Consider the following 19,933-nt stretch of genomic DNA (forward strand, 5'->3'; position numbering starts at 1 on the left):
ATATTTCAAAATGGCCGCTACTGTAATGGGTGGAGTTTTACTGTAAGGTATTAAAAGCAACAAGCATGAGGAGAGCAATCACGTGTACTAAGTAGAATTTTCATAGATCAAGCGGATCAGAAGTTATAACCCTTTGAACATTGAATTTTTGCACTGCTGGTGGCGCTATAGAGTTAGTACTAGAGACTCCATTTTTGGTCACATGACTTTTTAAGACCACCACTACAACTGTGCCAAATTTCATCATTTTCCTATGTACGGTTCATAGGGCTGCCATAGACGCCTATGGCTAAGAAGAAGAAGAAGAAGAAGCAGAATAATAATAATAATAAATATAGCTGCAAGCAGCAACTCGGGGCCAAGCACCTTCAGCGCAAAAATTAGCACCAAAAGCATGCACACAAAACACAGCAAGCTCACAAATCACAGCAAGCTCACAAAGCACAGCAAGCACACAAAGCACAGCAAGCTCACCAAGCACACAAAGCACAGCAGGCACACAAAGCACAGCAAGCACACAAAGCACAGCAAGCACACAAAGCACAGCAAGCTCACAAAGCACAGCAAGCTCACAAAGCACAGCAAGCTCACAGAGCACAGCAAGCTCACAAAGCACAGCAAGCTCACAAAGCATAGCAAGCACACAAAGCACAGTAAGCTCACAAAACACAGCAAGCACACAAAGCATATCAAACACACAAAGCACAGCAAGCTCAAAAAGCACAACAAGCTCATAAAGCACAGCAAGCTCACCAAGCACAGCCAGTACACAAAGCACAGCAAGCTCACATAGCACAGCAAGCACACAAAGCACAGCAAGCACACAAAGCACAGCAAGCACACAAAGCACAGCAAGCACACAATGCACAGGAAGCTCACAAAGCACAGCAAGCACACAAAGCACAGCAAGCACACAAAGCACAGCAAGCACACAATGCACAGGAAGCACACAAAGCACAGCAAGCTCACATAGCACAGCAAGCACAGCAAGCACACAAAGCACAGCAAGCACACAAAGCACAGGAAGCTCACAAAGCACAGCAAGCACACAAAGCACAGCAAGCACCATAAAGTGCATCAAACACGCAAGGCTCAGGAATCACAGAGCAGAACCACCACAATGAAGCGCAACAACAGTAAACATGGAAAAATAGAACATATGTGAACTACAGACAGGTTGAGAAGAATTGATGAGGAAGAACAAAACATTAATAGAAAAACCTAATACATGACTCATGTGGGATTCGAACCCAAGAACTCAGAATCTCAATGCAGGTAATTAACTGGATGCGCCACTCAGTTGACACAGTTCATGGGGCAGCAGAAAAAGATTAGATATCTGCAAGGATTGACATATGTCAATCACCAAAAATGCAGAAAAGACACAGCAGAAGCAGAAATAACAGAAATACAATGAACATGAGCTCAAGTGAAATTGAAGACAAGCAGATCATTATGTATAGTAATGCTATACAATGTAATATACAGTCACATTAATTTGCTGTGACAAATAGACAACGTCACAGGCACGGTCACCTTTGGAGTGGTTTTTCTAAGAAAGAGAACATAATATCAAAAATCTGTTCAGTCATTTCTGTGCGGATTTCTTCAAACATTATACGAGCAGAACCTGGCAAAAAATAAACAAAATTTGTAAAAGGAGTAGCGAAAAAATCATATACCATATGCTTTACAATAACACATGAACAGAATGTTGGAAAATGACAAATGAGGTATCGTTGCAACCGGCATAAACCAGTGAATACAATTTCACAAAGAAATTAATATCAGACAAAGTATTCCGAAGTTATAAGCAGTTCCATAAGAACTGTTATAGTTTATTACCCCTAGGTGGCGCTGTACTCTGACTTCCCAGGTACCTTCAGGACATCATGTCAAAGCTCCTTACCAAATTTTGCGCGGATATCTCGAATAGTTCAAAAAATATAACAATTTATGTGAAATTTCAAAATGGCGGACAGGCGGTTTGGTCAAACCCGGCATAATACACATCGAAAGATGCGGCATGAGGTAAGCAATCCAAAGACATCAAGATCATAATTTTCTGACAAACAGTTCAGAAGTTATGGGCAAAAATAGCCTTTTTTCATATCTCATGACCCATAGGTGGCGCTGTCACCAAATTTGATATGGACCCCCAGTTCATGGTCCACATTAAGTGTACCAAATTTAATTTCAATTGATCAAAGAATGACTGAGGTACAGCTTCAGAACCATTTTTGCATCAACCTTGTTAAGTTCATGCATTTCTTTCTTTTGAACAAAGATAAATATCAAAATTCTGTTCAGTCATTTCTATGCGGCTCACTCCAAAGATCACCTGTGCCACATCTCATAACATTTTAATCAAATTTGAAGGAGGAGTAGCGAATAAACAAAATACTGTACATTTCAAAATGGCCGCTACTGTAATGGGAGGAGTCTTACTGTAAGCTATTAAAAGCAATAAATGTGAGAAGGGCAATCACGTGTACTAAGTAGTTTTTTCATAGTTCAAATGTATCACCAGTTATAACAGTTCGAACATTGAATTTTTGATCTGCTGGTGGCGCTATAGAGTTACTGCTAAAGACCCTATTTTTGGTCACATGACTTTTTAGGACCACCACTACAACTGTGCCAAATTTCATCATTCTACTACTTACGGTTCATAGGGCTGCCATAGACTCCCATTGGACAAGAGTAAGAATAATAATAATAATACTAACAATTGCAATAGGTGTCTCAGCACCTTCGGTGCTTGACCCCTAATAATAATAATACTAACAATTACAATAGGTGTCTCAGCACCTTCGGTGCTTGACCCCTAATAAATATAGCTGCAAGCAGCGATTCGGGGCCAAGCACCTTTAGCGCAATGAGCACCCAAAGCACAGCAAGCAACATACAGTTGTGGCCAAAAATATTAGCACCCTTGGTAAATGTGACCAAATAAGGCTGTGAAAATTCACCTGCATTGTTAATCCTTTTGATTTTTCATTAAAAAAATTCACAAAAATGTATTCTTTTATTGGATAATAAGAATTTAAAATGGGAGGAAATATGATTATGAAATAAATGTTTTTCTCAAATTCACATTGTCCACAATTATTGGCACCCTTTTATTCAATACTTGTTAAAACCTCCATTTGCTAGTTTAACAGGTCTAAATTTTCTCCTATAATGCCTGATGAGGTAAGAAAGCACCTGACAAGAGTTTAGAGATCATTCCTTCGTCCAGAATCACTCCAGGCCTTTTAGATTCCCAGCTCCATGTTGTTGCTTCTCCTCTTCAGTTCACTTCTCTCATTTTCTGTGGGGTTCAGGTCAGAATAGTGGAATGGCTATAGCAGAAGCTTGGTTTTGAGCTCAGTGACCCATTTTTGTGTTGTTTTTGAGGTTTGTGTTTTGGTTATTGTACAGTTAGAGGATCCAAACATGGCCCATTATAAGGTTTCTAACAGAGTCAGTGACTTACTGATTTTTTATCTGTTGGTATTTGATAGAATCCATGATGCCATGTATTTTAACAAGATGTCAAGAACCTCCAGCAGAAATATAGGCCCACAACATAAAAAACACAGCAGTATATTTCATTGTACACATGGGGTACTTTTTTTCTCTGTGTTTACCAAACCCATCTTGAGTGTTTGCTGCTAAAAAGCTCATTTTTTAGTTTCATCTGACCATAGAAGCCATTCCCATTTAAAGTTCCAGTCATGGCTGATAACAGAATATGCTTTAGTTTGTTTTTGAATGAGCTAGGAGAATTTTTCTTGTAACCCTCCCAAACAACATGTGTTGATGTAGGTTCTGTTTGACAATTTTTTTAAAGGTTTTCTGAACCAGAGGCTCAACAATTTTCTGCAATTCTTCAGCTGTGACCCTAGAAGAATCTTTAGCTACTCAAACTCTCCTTCTCTCCGTACATTAGGACGATATAGGCACACGTCCTCTTCCAGGCAGTTTTGTAACATTTTCTGATGGTTGGAAATTCTTAATTATTGCCCTGATGATGGAAATGCTCATTTTCACTGCTCTAGCTCTTTTCTTAAAGCCACTTCACCAATTTGTGAAGATCAATTATCTTTTGCTGCACATCAGAAATATATTCTTTGGTTTTTCTCATTGTGATGGATGATTAAGGGAATTTAGGCTTTGTTTCCCCTCCTCTTTATATTTCTGTGAAACAGAAGCCAGAGCTGAATGATTTTGTGTTTACAATCATGTTGGAGTTCTCAAAATTGTGAGTATGAATGGGAATATACTTCAGAGATATTTTACCAATAAGAATTTCTAGGGGTGCTAATAATTGTGTCCAACGAGTATTTGAGAAAAACATTAATTTCATAATGATATTTCCCCTCCATTTTAAATTGTTATTATCCAATGAAAGGATACATTTTTGTGAATTTTTTAAATAAAAAATCAAAAGGATTAACAATGCAGATTAATTTTTTACAGCCTTATTTGATCATATTTACCAAGGGTGCTAATAATTTTGGCCACGACTGTAGAAGGTATCAATAACCCAATGCTCACAGACCACCCAAGGTGCATCAAGAACACAAAGCGCAGCAAGTACCCAAAGCGTTGCAATGACAGAGCAGAACCACCGCAGTGCAGAGCAGCAACAGAAAACATGGCAAAAATAGAACATATGTGAACTACAGACAGGTCAAGAAGAATAGGTGGGAAAGAACAAAACTTTAATAGAAGAAACTAACACCTGCCTCAGGCTGGATTCAAACCCATGAACTCAGGATCTCTATGCATACGACTTAGACAGATGTGCCACTCAGTAGACACAGCTCAAGGAGCAGCAGAAAAGAGCTTACATGCCATACAAAGAATTCAGAAGTTATAAGCAGTTCTATAAGAACTGTTATAGTTTATAACCCCTAGGTGGCGCTATTCTCTGATTTCCTCAGGACATCATGCCGAAGCTCCCTACCGATTTTTGCCCCGATATATCCGATACTTCAAAAGTTATAGCAAATCATCACAGATTTCAAAATGGCGGACAGGCGGTTCGGTCAATCCCGGCATAATACATATCGGCAGATGCGGCATGAGCCAAGGAATCCGTAGACACAAATATCATAATTTTCTGACAAACGACTCAGAAGTTATGCGCAAAAATAGCCTTTTTTCCTATCTCATGACCCATAGGTGGCGCTGTCACCAAATTTGGCATGGACCCCCAGTTCATGGTCGACATGAAGCGTACCAAATTTCATCTCGATTGATCAAAGAATGACCGAGATACAGCTTCAGAACCAATTTTGCGTCAATCTCGTTAAGTTCACGCATTAATTACTTTTGAATAAAGAAAAATATCAAAATTCTGTTCAGTCATTTCTATGCGGCTCACTCCAAAGATCACATGTGCCAAATCTCATAAGAATTGAACCAAATTTGAAGGAGGAGTAGCGAAAAAACGAAATACTGTACATTTCAAAATGGCCGCTACTGTAATGGGTGGAGTCTTACTGTAAGGAATTAAAAACAATAAGCATGAGGAGAGCAATCACGTGTACTAAGTAGAATTTTCATAGAGCAAATGGATCACGAGTTATAACCATTTGAACATTGAATTTTTGAGATGATGGTGGCGCTATAGAGTTACTGCTAGAGACCCCATTTTTGGCCACATGACTATTTATGACCACCACTACAACTATGCCAAATTTCATCATTTTCCTACATACGGTTCATAGGGCCGCCATAGACTCCCATTGGGGAAGATTAAGATTAAGATTAAGATTAAGAAGAATAATAATACTAACAGAAACAATAGGTGCCACAGCACCATAGGTGCTTGGCCCCTAATAATAATACTAACAATTACAATAGGTGTCTCAGCACCTTCGGTGCTTGACCCCTAAATATAGCTGCAAGCAGCGATTCGGGGCCAAGCACCTTTAGCGCAATGAGCACCCAAAGCACAGCAAGCAACATAGAAGGTATCAATCACCCAATGCGCATTGAGCATCCAATCAAAAACACAAGGCGCAGCAAGTACCCAAAACGTAGCAATCACAGATCAGAACCACTGCAGTGTAGAGCAGCAATAGAAAACATGACAAAAATAGAACATATGTGAACTACAGACAGGTCAGGAAGAATAGGTGGGAAAGAACAAAACTTTAATAGAAGAAATTAACTCCTGCCTCAGGCTGGATTCGAACCCATGAACTCAGGATCTCTATACATACGACTTAACAGATGCGCCACTCAGTAGACACAGCTCAAGGGTCAGCAGAAAAGAGCTTACATGCCAAAGAATTCAGAAGTTATAAGCAATTCGATAAGAACTGTTATAGTTTATAACCCCTAGGTGGCGCTGTACTCTGATTTCCTCAGGACATCATGCCGAAGCTCCCTACCGATGTGTGCGCCGATATATCCGATACTTCAAAAGTTATAGCAAATTATCACAAATTTCAAAATGGCGGACAGACGGTTCGGTCAATCCCGGCATAATACACATCGACAGATGCGGCATGAGCCAAGGAATCCGTAGACACCAAGATCATAATTTTCTGACAAACGATTCAGAAGTTATGCGCAAAAATAGCCTTTTTTCCTATCTCATGACCCATAGGTGGCGCTGTCACCAAATTTGGCATGGACCCCCAGTTCATGGTCGACATGAAGCGTACCGAATTTCATCTCGATTGATCAAAGAATGACCGAGATACAGCTTCAGAACCAATTTTGCGTCAATCTCGTTAAGTTCACGCATTAATTACTTTTAAATAAAGAAAAATATCAAAATTCTGTTCAGTCATTTCTATGTGGCTCACTCCAAAGATCACATGTGCCAAATCTCATAAGAATTGAACCAAATTTGAAGGAGTAGCGAAAAAACGAAATACTGTACATTTCAAAATGGCAGCTACTGTAATGGGTGGAGTCTTACTGTAAGGTATTAAAAACAATAAGCATGAGGAGAGCAATCACGTGTACTAAGTAGAATTTTCATAGAGCAAATGGATCATGAGTTATAACTATTTGAACATTGAATTTTTAGATGATGGTGGCGCTATAGAGTTACTGCTAGAGACCCCATTTTTGGCCAAATGACTATTTATGACCACCACTACAACTGTGCCAAATTTCATCATTTTCCTATATACGGTTCATAGGGCTGCCATAGACTCCCATTGGGGAAGATTAAGATTAAGATTAAGATTAAGAAGAATAATAATACTAACAGAAACAATAGGTGCCACAGCACCATAGGTGCTTGGCCCCTAAATATAGCTGCAAGCAGCGATACGGGGTCAAGCACCTTCAGCGCAATGAGCACCCAAAGCACAGCAAAAACGGCACGACGCAGCAAATGCGCAAAGCGCAGAAAGCGCGCAATACAGAGCCCGAACCCGAAGCAAAGCAAATGCAGAGCAGAACCACAGCAGTGCGGAGCAACAACAGTAAAGATGGCAAAAATATAACACGTGTGGAAAACCAGACAGGTCGAGAAGAACGTGTTAAAGGGAACACAAAAGGAAATCTCAATAAGTGAAAGTAAGAGCTGGAATTCAAACCCATGACCTCAGGTTCCCAAGGCAACGCACTAACCGCATGTGCCACTGAGTAAACGATTAAACCACTGAGTTGGTGTGTCCAAGCTATAGAAGAGATTTAGACCTGTAAACATTGATATCCAGCAATTACCAAACGTGCAGAAATGACAACAGAGAGCACAAATAACTGAAATACAATGTATAGTATGAAAATCACAAAACTTAAGTGAGAAAAATTGTTAAGACAAAATATGACAGCCCATGGGATTCAAACCCATGACCTCAGAATCTCATGGCATGTGGTTAACCAGATGCGCAACTCAGTTAACACAGCTCAAAGGGCAGCAAAAAACAGCTTAGGTGCTGCAAGGATTGACATATGCCAATCAAGACAGATGCAGAACTGACAGTGCAGAGCAGAACTAACAGAAATACAATGTATATGAGAATCAAAAAGCTCAAGTGAGATTGAAGACAAGAAGATCATTCTGTATAGTAATGCTATACAATGTAATATACAGTCACATTAATTTACTATGACAAATAGACAACGTCACAGGCACGGTCAACTTTGGAGTGGTATTTCTAAGAAAAAGAAAACAGAATATCAAAAATCTGTTCAGTCATTTCTGTGCGGATTGCTCCAAACATTATACGAGCAGTACCTGGCATAAAATAAACAAAATTTCTAAAAGGAGTAGCGAAAAAATCATTTACCATATGCTTTACAATAATACATGAACAGAATGTTGGAAAATGACAAACGAGGTATCGTTGCAATCGGCATAAACCAGTGAATACAATTTCACAAAGAAATAAATATCAGACAAAGTATTCAGAAGTTATAAGCAGTTCCATAAGAACTGTTATAGTTTATAACCCCTAGGTGGCGCTGTACTCTGACTTCCCAGGTACCTTCAGGACATCATGTCGAAGCTCCTTACTAATTTTTGCGCGGATATGTCCAATATTTCCAAAAATATAACAAATTATGTGAAATTTCAAAATGGCGGACAGGCGGTTCGATCAAACCCGGCATAATACACATCGACAGATGCGGCATGAGGTAAGCAATCCATAGACATCAAGATCATAATTTTCTGACAAACAGTTCAGAAGTTATGGGCAAAAATAGCCTATTTTATTATCTCATGACCCATAGGTGGCGCTGTCACCAAATTTGGCATGGACCCCAAGTTCATGGTCCACATGAACTGTACCAAATTTCATTTCAATTGATCAAAGAATGACTGAGCTACAGCTTCAGAACCATTTTTGCGTCAACCTCGTTAAGTTTGCGCATTTATTACTTTTGAACAAAGATAAATATCAAAATTCTGTTCAGTCATTTCTATGCGGCTTACTCCAAAGATCATCTGTGCCAAATCTCATAAGAATTGAACAACATTTGAAGGAGGAGTAGCGAAAAAATGGAATACTGTACATTTCAAAATGGCCGCTACTGTAATGGGTGGAGTTTTACTGTAAGGTATTAAAAGCAACAAGCATGAGGAGAGCAATCACGTGTACTAAGTAGAATTTTCATAGATCAAGCGGATCAGAAGTTATAACCCTTTGAACATTGAATTTTTGCACTGCTGGTGGCGCTATAGAGTTAGTACTAGAGACCCCATTTTTGGTCACATGACTTTTTAAGACCACCACTACAACTGTGCCAAATTTCATCATTTTCCTATGTACGGTTCATAGGGCTGCCATAGACGCCTATGGCTAAGAAGAAGAAGAAGAAGCAGAATAATAATAAATATAGCTGCAAGCAGCAATTGCGGGGTCAAGCACCTTCAGCGCAATGAGCACCCAAAGCACAGCAAAAACCACACGACGCAGCAAATGCGCAAAGCGCAGAAAGCGCGCAATACAGAGCCCGAACCCGAAGCAAAGCAAATGCAGAGCAGAACCACTGCAGTGCGGAGCAACAACAGTAAATATGGCAAAAATATAACACGTGTGGAAAACCAGACAGGTCGAGAAGAACGTGTTAAAGGGAACACAAAAGGAAATCTCAATAAGTGAAAGTAAGAGCTGGGATTCGAACCCATGACCTCAGGTTCCCAAAGCATCGCACTAACCGAATGCGCCACTGAGTAAACGATTAAACCACTGAGTTGGTGTGTCCAAGCTATAGAATAGAGATTTAGAACTGTAAACATTGATATCCAGCAATTACTAAAAGTGCAGAAATGACAACAGAGAGCACAAATAACTGAAATACAATGTATAGTATGAAAATCACAAAACTTAAGTGAGAAAAAAGTTAAGACAAAAACCACTGCACATGGGATTCAAACCCATGAACTCAGGTTCCCAAAGCACAACAGTTACCGCATGCGCCACTGAGTAAACGATTAAACCACTGAGTTGGTGTGTCCAAGCTATAGAATAGAGATTTAGAGCTGTAAACATTGATATCCAGCAATTACCAAACGTGCAGAAATGACAACAGAGAGCACAAATAACTGAAATACAATGTATTGTATGAAAATCACAAAACTTAAGTGAGAAAAAAGTTAAGACAAAATATCACTGCACATGGGATTTGAACCCATGACCTCAGAATCTCATGGCATGTGGTTAACCAGATGCGCAACTCAGCTAACACAGCTCAAAGGGCAGCAAAAAACAGCTTAGGTGCTTCAAGGATTGACATGTGCCAATCAACACAGATGCAGAACTGACAGTGCAGAGCAGAACTATCAGAAATACAATGTATATGGGAATCAAAAAGCTCAAATGAGATTGAAGACAAGAACATCATTCTGTATAGTAATGCTATATAAATGTAATATACAGTCACATTAATTTACTATGACAAATAGACAACGTCACAGGCACGGTCAACTTTGGAGTGGTATTTCTAAGAAAGAGAACAGAATATCAAAAATCTGTTCGGTCATTTCTGTGCGGATTGCTCCAAACATTATACGAGCAGTACCTGGCATAAAATAAACAACATTTGTAAAAGGAGTAGCGAAAAAATAATCTACCATATGCTTTACAATAACACATGAACAGAATGTTGGAAAATGACAAACGAGGCATCGTTGCAATCGGCATAAACCAGTGAATACAATTTCACAAAGAAATTAATATCAGACAAAGTATTCAGAAGTTATAAGCAGTTCCATGAGAACTGTTATAGTTTATAACCCCTAGGTGGCGCTGTACTCTGACTTCCCAGGTACCTTCAGGACATCATGTCGAAGCTCCTTACTAATTTTTGCGCGGATATGTCCAATAGTTCAAGAAATATAACAAATTATGTGAAATTTCAAAATGGCGGACAGGCGGTTCGGTCAAACCCGGCATAATACACATCGACAGATGCGGCATGAGGTAAGCAATCCATAGACATCAAGATCATAATTTTCTGACAAACAGTTCAGAAGTTATGGGCAAAAATAGCCTATTTTATTATCTCATGACCCATAGGTGGCGCTGTCACCAAATTTGGCATGGACCCCAAGTTCATGGTCCACATGAAGTGTACCAAATTTCATTTCAATTGATCAAAGAATGACTGAGCTACAGCTTCAGAACCATTTTTGCGTCAACCTCGTTAAGTTTGCGCATTTATTACTTTTGAACAAAGATAAATATCAAAATTCTGTTCAGTCATTTCTATGCGGCTTACTCCAAAGATCATCTGTGCCAAATCTCATAAGAATTGAACAACATTTGAAGGAGGAGTAGCGAAAAAATGGAATACTGTACATTTCAAAATGGCCGCTACTGTAATGGGTGGAGTTTTACTGTAGGGTATTAAAATCAACAAGCATGAGGAGAGCAATCACGTGTACTAAGTAGAATTTTCATAGATCAAGCGGATCAGAAGTTATAACCCTTTGAACATTGAATTTTTGAACTGCTGATGGCGCTATAGAGTTAGTACTAGAGACCCCATTTTTGGTCACATGACTTTTTAAGACCACCACTACAACGGTGCCAAATTTCATCATTTTCCTATGTACGGTTCATAGGGCTGCCATAGACGCCTATGGCTAAGAAGAAGAAGCAGAATAATAATAATAAATATAGCTGCAAGCAGCGATTTGGGGCCAAGCAGATTTAGCGAAATGAGCACCCAAAGCACAGCAAACAACATAGAAGGTATCAATCACCCAATGCGCATTGAGCACCCAATCAAAAACACAAGGCGCAGCAAGTACCCAAAACGTAGCAATCACAGATCAGAACCACTGCAGTGCAGAGCAGCAACAGAAAACATGACAAAAATAGAACATATGTGAACTACAGACAGGTCAGGAAGAATAGGTGGGAAAGAACAAAACTTTAATAGAAGAAATTAACACCTGCCTCAGGCTGGATTCGAACCCATGAACTCGGGATCTCTATGCATACGACTTAACAGATGCGCCACTCAGTAGACACAGCTCAAGGGTCAGCAGAAAAGAGCTTACATGCCAAAGAATTCAGAAGTTATAAGCAATTCGATAAGAACTGTTATAGTTTATAACCCCTAGGTGGCGCTGTACTCTGATTTCCTCAGGACATCATGCCGAAGCTCCCTACCGATGTTTGCGCCGATATATCCGATACTTCAAAAGTTATAGCAAATTATCACAAATTTCAAAATGGCGGACAGACGGTTCGGTCAATCCCGGCATAATACACATCGACAGATGCGGCATGAGCCAAGGAATCCGTAGACACCAAGATCATAATTTTCTGACAAACGATTCAGAAGTTATGCGCAAAAATAGCCTTTTTTCCTATCTCATGACCTATAGGTGGCGCTGTCACCAAATTTGGCATGGACCCCCAGTTCATGGTCGACATGAAGCGTACCAAATTTCATCTCGATTGATCAAAGAATGACCGAGATACAGCTTCAGAACCAATTTTGCGTCAATCTCGTTAAGTTCACGCATTAATTACTTTTAAATAAAGAAAAATATCAAAATTCTGTTCAGTCATTTCTATGCGGCTCACTCCAAAGATCACATGTGACAAATCTCATAAGAATTGAACCAAATTTGAAGGAGGAGTAGCGAAAAAACGAAATACTGTACATTTCAAAATGGCCGCTACTGTAATGGGTGGAGTCTTACTGTAAGGTATTAAAAACAATAAGCATGAGGAGAGCAATCACGTGTACTAAGTAGAATTTTCATAGAGCAAATGGATCATGAGTTATAACCATTTGAACATTGAATTTTTGAGATGATGGTGGCGCTATAGAGTCACTGCTAGAGACCCCATTTTTGGCCAAATGACTATTTATGACCACCACTACAACTGTGCCAAATTTCATCATTTTCCTATATACGGTTCATAGGGCTGCCATAGACTCCCATTGGGGAAGATTAAGAAGAATAATAATACTAACAGAAACAATAGGTGCCACAGCACCATAGGTGCTTGGCCCCTAATAATAATACTAACAATTACAATAGGTGTCTCAGCACCTTCGGTGCTTGACCCCTAATAAATATAGCTGCAAGCAGCGATACGGGGTCAAGCACCTTCAGCGCAATGAGCACCCAAAGCACAGCAAAACGGCACGACGCAGCAAATGCGCAAAGCGCAGAAAGCGCGCAATACAGAGCCCGAACCCAAAGTAAAGCAAATGCAGAGCAGAACCACTGCAGTGCGGAGCAACAACAGTAAAGATGGCAAAAATATAACACGTGTGGAAAACCAGACAGGTCGAGAAGAACGTGTTAAAGGGAACAAAAAAGGAAATCTCAATAAGTGAAAGTAAGAGCTGGGTTTTGAACCCATGACCTCAGGTTCCCAAAGCAACGCACTAACCGCATGCGCCACTGAGTAAACGATTAAACCACTGAGTTGGTGTGTCCAAGCTATAGAATAGAGATTTAGAACTGTAAACATTGATATCCAGCAATTACTAAAAGTGCAGAAATGACAACAGAGGGCACAAATAACTGAAATACAATGTATTGTATGAAAATCACAAAACTTAAGTGAGAAAAAAAGTTAAGACAAAAACCACTGCACATGGGATTCGAACCCATGAACTCGGGTTCCAAAAGCACAGCAGTTACCGCATGCTCCACTGAGTAAACGATTAAACCACTGAGTTGGTGTGTCCAAGCTATAGAATAGAGATTTAGAGCTGTAAACATTGATATCCAGCAATTACCAAACGTGCAGAAATGACAACAGAGAGCACAAATAACTGAAATACAATGTATTGTATGAAAATCACAAAACTTAAGTGAGAAAAAAGTTAAGACAAAATATCACAGCCCATGGGATTCAAACCCATGACCTCAGAATCTCATGGCATGTGGTTAACCAGATGCGCAACTCAGTTAACACAGCTCAAAGGGCAGCAATAAACAGCTTAGGTGCTGCAAGGATTGACATATGCCAATCAACACAGATGCAGAACTGACAGTGCAGAGCAAAACTAACAGAAATACAATGTATATGAGAATCAAAAAGCTCAAGTGAGATTGAAGACAAGAAGATCACTCTGTATAGTAATGCTATACAATGTAATATACAGTAACATTAATTTACTATGACAAATAGACAACGTCACAGGCACGGTCAACTTTGGAGTGGTATTTCTAAGAAAAAGAAAACAGAATATCAAAAATCTGTTCAGTCATTTCTGTGCGGATTGCTCCAAACATTATACGAGCAGTACCTGGCATAAAATAAACAAAATTTGTAAAAAGAGTAGCGAAAAAATCATCTACCATATGCTTTACAATAACACATGAACAGAATGTTGGAAAATGACAAAGGAGGTATCGTTGCATTCGGCATAAACCAGTGAATACAATTTCACAAAGAAATTAATATCAGACAAAGTATTCAGAAGTTATAAGCAGTTCCATAAGAACTGTTATAGTTTATAACCCATAGGTGGCGCTATACTCTGACTTCCAAGGTACCTTCAAGACATCATGCTGAATCTCCCTACTGATTTTTGCACGGATATGTCCAATAGTTCAAAAGATATAACAATTTATGACAAATTTCAAAATGTCGGACAGATGTGTGTGGTCAAACCCGGCATAATACACATCGACAGATGCGGCATGAGGTAAGAAATCCATAGACATCAAGATCATAATTTTCTGACAAACAGTTCAGAAGTTATGGGCAAAAATAGCCTATTTTATTATCTCATGACCCATAGGTGGCGCTGTCACCAAATTTGGCATGGACCCCAAGTTCATGGTCCACATGAAGTGTACCAAATTTAATTTCAATTGATCAAAGAATGACTGAGCTACAGCTTCAGAACCATTTTTGCGTCAACCTCGTTAAGTTTGCGCATTTATTACTTTTGAACAAAGATAAATATCAAAATTCTGTTCAGTCATTTCTATGCGGCTTACTCCAAAGATCATCTGTGCCAAATCTCATAAGATTTGAACAACATTTGAAGGAGGAGTAGCGAAAAAATGGAATACTGTACATTTCAAAATGGCCGCTACTGTAATGGGTGGAGTTTTACTGTAAGGTATTAAAAGCAACAAGCATGAGGAGAGCAATCACGTGTACTAAGTAGAATTTTCATAGATCAAGCGGATCAGAAGTTATAACCCTTTGAACATTGAATTTTTGCACTGCTGGTGGCGCTATAGAGTTAGTACTAGAGAACCCATTTTTGGTCACATGACTTTTTAAGACCACCACTACAACTGGGCCAAATTTCATCATTTTCCTATGTACGGTTCATAGGGCTGCCATAGACACCTATGGCTAAGAAGAAGAAAAAGAAGCAGAATAATAATAATAATAATAATAATAATACTAACAATTACAATAGGTGTCTCAGCACCTTCGGTGCTTGACCCCTAATAATAATACTAACAATTACAATAGGTGTCTCAGCACCTTCGGTGCTTGACCCCTAATAATACTAACAATTACAATAGGTGTCTCAGCACCTTCGGTGCTTGACCCCTAAATATAGCTGCAAGCAGCGATACGGGGTCAAGCACCTTCAGCGCAATGAGCACCCAAAGCACAGCAAAAACGGCACGACGCAGCAAATGCGCAAAGCGCAGAAAGCGCGCAATACAGAGCCCGAACCCGAAGCAAAGCAAATGCAGAGCAGAACCACTGCAGTGCGGAGCAACAACAGTAAAGATGGCAAAAATATAACACGTGTGGAAAACCAGACAGGTCGAGAAGAACGTGTTAAAGGGAACACAAAAGGAAATCTCAATAAGTGAAAGTAAGAGCTGGGATTCAAACCCATGACCTCAGGTTCCCAAAGCAACGCACTAACCGCATGCGCCACTGAGTAAACGATTAAACCACTGAGTTGGTGTGTCCAAGCTATAGAATAGAGATTTAGAGCTGTAAACATTGATATCCAGCAATTACCAAACGTGCAGAAATGACAACAGAGAGCACAAATAACTGAAATACAATGTATTGTATGAAAATCACAAAACTTAAGTGAGAAAAAAAGTTAAGACAAAAACCACTGCACATGGGATTCGAACCCATGAACTCGGGTTCCCAAAGCACAGCAGTTACCGCATGCGCCACTGAGTAAACAATTAAACCACTGAGTTGGTGTGTCCAAGCTATAGAATAGAGATTTAGAGCTGTAAACATTGATATCCAGCAATTACCAAACGTGCAGAAATGACAACAGAGAGCACAAATAACTGAAATACAATGTATAGTATGAAAATCACAAAACTTAAGTGAGAAAAAAGTTAAGACAAAATATCACAGCCCATGGGATTCAAACCCATGACCTCAGAATCTCATGGCATGTGGTCAACCAGATGCGCAACTCAGTTAACACAGCTCAAAGGGCAGCAAAAAACAGCTTAGGTGCTGCAAGGATTGACATATGCCAATCAACACAAATGCAGAACTGACAGTGCAGAGCAGAACTAACAGAAATACAATGTATATGAGAATCAAAAAGCTCAAGTGAGATTGAAGACAAGAAGATCATTCTGTATAGTAATGCTATACAATGTAATATACAGTCACATTAATTTACTATGACAAATAGACAACGTCACAGGCACGGTCAACTTTGGAGTGGTATTTCTAAGAAAAAGAAAACAGAATATCAAAAATCTGTTCAGTCATTTCTGTGCGGATTGCTCCAAACATTATACGAGCAGTACCTGGCATAAAATAAACAAAATTTGTAAAAAGAGTAGCCAAAAAATCATCTACCATATGCTTTACAATAACACAAGAACAGAATGTTGGAAAATGACAAACGAGGTATCGTTGCAATCGGCATAAACCAGTGAATACAATTTCACAAAGAAATTAATATCAGACAAAGTATTCAGAAGTTATACGCAGTTCCATAAGAACTGTTATAGTTTATAACCCCTAGGTGGCGCTATACTCTGACTTCCAAGGTACCTTCAAGACATCATGCTGAATCTCCCTACTGATTTTTGCACGGATATGTCCAATAGTTCAAAAGATATAAAAATTTATGACAAATTTCAAAATGTCGGACAGATGTGTGTGGTGAAACCCGGCATAATACATATCGACAGATGCGGCATGAGGTAAGCAATCCATAGACATCAAGATCATAATTTTCTGACAAACAGTTCAGAAGTTATGGGCAAAAATAGCCTATTTTTTTATCTCATGACCCATAGGTGGCGCTGTCACTAAATTTGGCATGGACCCCAAGTTCATGGTCCACATGAAGTGTACCAAATTTCATTTCAATTGATCAAAGAATGACTAAGCTACAGCTTCAGAACCATTTTTGCGTCAACCTCGTTAAGTTTGCGCATTTATTACTTTTGAACAAAGACAAATATCAAAATTCTGTTCAGTCATTTCTATGCGGCTTACTCCAAAGATCATCTGTGCCAAATCTCATAAGAATTGAACAACATTTGAAGGAGGAGTAGCGAAAAAATGGAATACTGTACATTTCAAAATGGCCGCTACTGTAATGGGTGGAGTTTTACTGTAAGGTATTAAAAGCAACAAGCATGAGGAGAGCAATCACGTGTACTAAGTAGAATTTTCATAGATCAAGCGGATCAGAAGTTATAACCCTTTGAACATTGAATTTTTGCACTGCTGGTGGCGCTATAGAGTTAGTACTAGAGAACCCATTTTTGGTCACATGACTTTTTAAGACCACCACTACAACTGGGCCAAATTTCATCATTTTCCTATGTACGGTTCATAGGGCTGCCATAGACACCTATGGCTAAGAAGAAGAAAAAGAAGCAGAATAATAATAAATATAGCTGCAAGCAGCAATTGCGGGGTCAAGCACCTTCAGCGCAATGAGCACCCAAAGCACAGCAAAAACGGCACGACGCAGCAAATGCGCAAAGCGCAGAAAGCGCGCAATACAGAGCCCGAACCCGAAGCAAAGCAAATGCAGAGCAGAACCACTGCAGTGCGGAGCAACAACAGTAAAGATGGCAAAAATATAATATCAGACAAAGTATTCAGAAGTTATAAGCAGTTCCATAAGAACTGTTATAGTTTATAACCCCTAGGTGGCGCTGTACTCTGACTTCCCAGGTACCTTCAGGACATCATGTCAAAGCTCCTTACTAATTTTTGCGCGGATATGTCCAATATTTCCAAAAATATAACAAATTATGTGAAATTTCAAAATGGCGGACAGGCGGTTCGATCAAACCCGGCATAATACACATCGAAAGATGCGGCATGAGGTAAGCAATCCATAGACATCAAGATCATAATTTTCTGACAAACAGTTCAGAAGTTATGGGCAAAAATAGCCTATTTTATTATCTCATGACCCATAGGTGGCGCTGTCACCAAATTTGGCAGGGCCCCCAAGTTCATGGTCCACATGAAGTGTACCAAATTTCATTTCAATTGATCAAAGAATGACTGAGCTACAGCTTCAGAACCATTTTTGCGTCAACCTCGCTAAGTTTGCGCATTTATTACTTTTGAACAAAGATAAATATCAAAATTCTGTTCAGTCATTTCTATGCGGCTTACTCCAAAGATCATCTGTGCCAAATCTCATAAGAATTGAACAACATTTGAAGGAGGAGTAGGGAAAAAATGGAATACTGTACATTTCAAAATGGCCGCTACTGTAATGGGTGGAGTTTTACTGTAAGGTATTAAAAGCAACAAGCAAGAGGAGAGCAATCATGTGTACTAAGTAGAATTTTCATAGATCAAGCGGATCAGAAGTTATAACCCTTTGAACATTGAATTTTTGCACTGCTGGTGGCGCTATAGAGTTAGTACTAGAGACCCCATTTTTGGTCACATGACTTTTTAAGACCACCACTACAACTGTGCCAAATTTCATCATTTTCCTATGTACGGTTCATAGGGCTGCCATAGACGCCTATGGCTAAGAAGAAGAAGCAGAATAATAATAATAATAATAATAATACTAACAATTACAATAGGTGTCTCAGCACCTTCGGTGCTTGACCCCTAATAATAATAATAATAATACTAACAATTACAATAGGTGTCTCAGCACCTTCGGTGCTTGACCCCTAATAATAATACTAACAATTACAATAGGTGTCTCAGCACCTTCGGTGCTTGACCCCTAATAATACTAACAATTACAATAGGTGTCTCAGCACCTTCGGTGCTTGACCCCTAAATATAGCTGCAAGCAGCGATACGGGGTCAAGCACCTTCAGCGCAATGAGCACCCAAAGCACAGCAAAAACGGCACGACGCAGCAAATGCGCAAAGCGCAGAAAGCGCGCAATACAGAGCCCGAACCCGAAGCAAAGCAAATGCAGAGCAGAACCACTGCAGTGCGGAGCAACAACAGTAAAGATGGCAAAAATATAACACGTGTGGAAAACCAGACAGGTCGAGAAGAACGTGTTAAAGGGAACACAAAAGGAAATCTCAATAAGTGAAAGTAAGAGCTGGGATTCAAACCCATGACCTCAGGTTCCCAAAGCAACGCACTAACCGCATGCGCCACTGAGTAAACGATTAAACCACTGAGTTGGTGTGTCCAAGCTATAGAATAGAGATTTAGAGCTGTAAACATTGATATCCAGCAATTACCAAACGTGCAGAAATGACAACAGAGAGCACAAATAACTGAAATACAATGTATTGTATGAAAATCACAAAACTTAAGTGAGAAAAAAAGTTAAGACAAAAACCACTGCACATGGGATTCGAACCCATGAACTCGGGTTCCCAAAGCACAGCAGTTACCGCATGCGCCACTGAGTAAACAATTAAACCACTGAGTTGGTGTGTCCAAGCTATAGAATAGAGATTTAGAGCTGTAAACATTGATATCCAGCAATTACCAAACGTGCAGAAATGACAACAGAGAGCACAAATAACTGAAATACAATGTATAGTATGAAAATCACAAAACTTAAGTGAGAAAAAAGTTAAGACAAAATATCACAGCCCATGGGATTCAAACCCATGAC

This window comes from Paramisgurnus dabryanus, chromosome 16 (genome assembly GCF_030506205.2).
Source record: "Paramisgurnus dabryanus chromosome 16, PD_genome_1.1, whole genome shotgun sequence".
Taxonomy (NCBI): Eukaryota; Metazoa; Chordata; class Actinopteri; order Cypriniformes; family Cobitidae; genus Paramisgurnus; species Paramisgurnus dabryanus.